We start from the raw sequence: 3,308 nt of genomic DNA on the forward strand, positions 1-3,308 counted from the left end.
AAAATATAAGGAGAATTGAACTAAAAACAAGAATTAAAAGTTGGATCTAAGAAAATTTGACTTAAACTACCCTAAATTCAGAGAGAACGGAGAGCTTCTCACTCTAGAATTCTAACCTAAAATATGATGAAAACTATACTATGACTACTTGGTTTATTCCCCCTTCAATTCCTGGTTCAATAGCATCAGAAAAGGGTTGGATTGGGCCCAAAATACTTCAAAAATCGCTGGTCACGTGTTGCCTTTAAGTGGGTCACACTGATCCTACGATGCGCACGCATGGGCGACGTGTACGCATCATCTAACTGCATAGCAACTATAACAAATTGCATATTATTTTGAAGCCCCGGATGTTAGCTTTTTAATGCAACTAAAACCGTCTCATTTGGATCTCTGTAGCTCAAGTTATGATCGATTTAGTACAAAGAGGTCAGGATTGACAGTTTAACAATTCCTTCATTTCTTCATGAGTTCTCCCACTTTGCATGCTTTTCTTTCATTTCTTTCAAGCCATTCTTGCCTTCAAAACCTTAAATCACTCAAACAAACATATTAAGGCATCGAATGGAATTAAAGTGAATTAAATTTAACAATTTTAAGGCCTAAAAAGCATGTTTTTACTCTTAAGCACAAATTAGGAAGAGTTTACAAAACCATGCTATTTTAGTGAATAAGTGTGAGATAAGTTGATAAAATCTCCTAAATTCAACACAACATAAACCAAAAAATTGAGGTTTATCATTGCTCCTAGACAATGGTGCTCAAAGCCTTTGGCATACTCTGTTAATTGCAATTGATCTCGACTCTTAGTGTTCTGTCTCAAGGCTTACTTGACACATTCACACCACAAGCATATGACTAGGGAAACAACTCTTTGAGCTTTTAATCATGTCTGACCTCCCTAGTCATTGATGCTCAGAGCCTTGGACCTTTCTCTTTAAATTTTTTTTATGCTGTTTCTGTTGCTTCAAGGATTAAGCTCTCACTAACTTTAGAGAATTCATAATAGTTCTCTAAATTCCTTTTCCTTATACATCAAATCCCTTGATTCAAATTCAAATATACACAGTTCATGTCATGCATTCAGAATCACAAAGAATACCACCACATTTAAGTAATTAAGACTATTCTTTGTTATAAACTCTTTTTCTCATGCAATACATATTTTTCTTCTTCCTTTTCTTTTGAATTCAAGCTCAGTGAACAATACATGAGACACCTTTCAGAATTAAAATCAAATAACAAAATAAAAATAGCAAATTAAACTAGAACCTAGGAATTAAAATAACAAATAATCATGCAATAACGAAAACAAAACAGCAAAAAATAGGAACCTAACAGAAAATTGGCAAAATAGTATAGAAAGTGAAAGGAACTAGACCACCTCAACCTCCCTAGTGGGGATCTCTCTCATCAGGCTATGCTCCGTATGGTCCTCTCAAGTGACTATAATCTTGTCTCAACTGATATATCTCTTGGCGCTGAAAGTCCTGAGCAGCTCTCATCTCATCAAGGGTGGTGGTGAGATGCTCCCAACAGCTGTTCTGTGTTGCCCTCATCTCCTCAATAGATGCAGTGTACTATTGCCAACGGGTGTCCTATGTGATCCTCATCTGCTCATTGGAGGAGGTGAGCTGTTGCCAATATTCTTGAGGTGGGAAGTAGAGTCCCTGAGGTAGTGGTGGCTGATCCTGCTGAGCTTCTTCTTCAGCTTGTTCTATTCTGGGGAGCCTCTAGTATTATGATAAACCCCAATTTTGTGGTTTATCTTGTGCTTAATTTGGGGGATTTTATCAACTTTTCTCACATTTATTCAATGAAATAGCATGGTTTTGTAATTCTCCCTTGATTTGTACTTAAATGTGAAAACATGCTTTTTAGGCCCTAAAATTGGTGATTTTAATTCACTTTAATTCCATTCGATACCTTGATGTGTTTGTTGAGTGATTTTAGGTTTAGAAGGCAAGTATTGGATGGAAGAAGTGAGGAGAAAAGCATGCAAAGTGGGAGAACTCATGAAGAAATGAAGGAACCGTAAAGCTGTCAAGCCTGACCTCTTCGCACTCAATCGACCATAACTTGAGCTACAGAGGTCCAAATGAGGCGGTTCTAGTTGCGTTGAAAATTTAACATCTAGGGCTTCAAAATGATATAAAATTTTCTATATGTTGCTTCACGTTCAGGGGCGCGCACGCGCCATGTACGCGTGCGCGCCGATTCTGCCCGTGGGTCCACTTTAATGAAATCGCCCCTAGGGATTTTGCAGCTCATTTTGGGCCCAATCTAACCCATTTCTGATACTATTGAACCCAAGGATTGAAGGGAGAATAAGAAGGAGTCATAGTTTAGTTTTCATCATGTTTTAGGGTTAGAATTCTAGAGAGAGAGACTCTCTCCTCTCTCTAGAATTTTGGGTAGTTTAGGTTTAATTTTCTTAAATCCAACTTTTAATTCTTGTTTTGATTTAGTTTCTCCTTTTAATTTATTATTGCTACTACTCTATTCTTCTTAGTTCTCTTGTCAATTTTACTTTTATGTCTCTTTTTATGTTCATGAGCCCTTTGTTGGATTTGGATCTTTTCTTTAATGAAATTTAATGTTTGATGTTTCTTTATTGTTGATTTGAATTGTTGATCTTGTTTCCTTGCAATTTGTAGTTGGTAGATTTACTATTCTTGCTCATTTACCATGCTTTCCCTTTGTACCCACCAAGTGTTTGACAAAATGCTTGGTTGGGCTTTAGAGTAGATTTTGAGCATTCTTGGCTTGGAGAGAGTAATTGGGCAATCTTGAGTCATGAAAACCCAACTCATGTTGGTAATCTAGAGTTGTTAGCTAATATTGTTTCCATTGGCGCTAATCTTTTACTAATTTAATTAGTAAGTTGATTAGGACTTTTGGATTGAGATTAGCTAGTCTTATTAGACTTTCTCTCATGGAAGATAATATGATACCTTCTTCCAATGTTGGAGATGACGTAATAAGATAAATTCTTGTTATTATTGTGGTATGATTGATTAGTCTTATTTGACTTTCTCCCTATTTGTTGGAGTTGACTAAATAAGATGAATTAATCATTGCATGACTAGGATAGAAAGCCTATGATCTCAATCTTTGCCATGAATGTCTCTCTTTATTAATTGCTTTCTTTAATTTCTCTCTTTATTTTTCTTGTCATTTATTCTCTTAATGTCTCTCATTGCTTTCTTTAATTTCTCTCTTTATTTTTCTTGTCATTTATTCTCTTGTCCTCTTATCAAATCAAACCCCCCTTGCATCTTGCATTCCAATAATTGACCACTTCATTG

This window comes from Arachis ipaensis, chromosome B09 (genome assembly GCF_000816755.2).
Source record: "Arachis ipaensis cultivar K30076 chromosome B09, Araip1.1, whole genome shotgun sequence".
Taxonomy (NCBI): domain Eukaryota; kingdom Viridiplantae; phylum Streptophyta; class Magnoliopsida; order Fabales; family Fabaceae; genus Arachis; species Arachis ipaensis.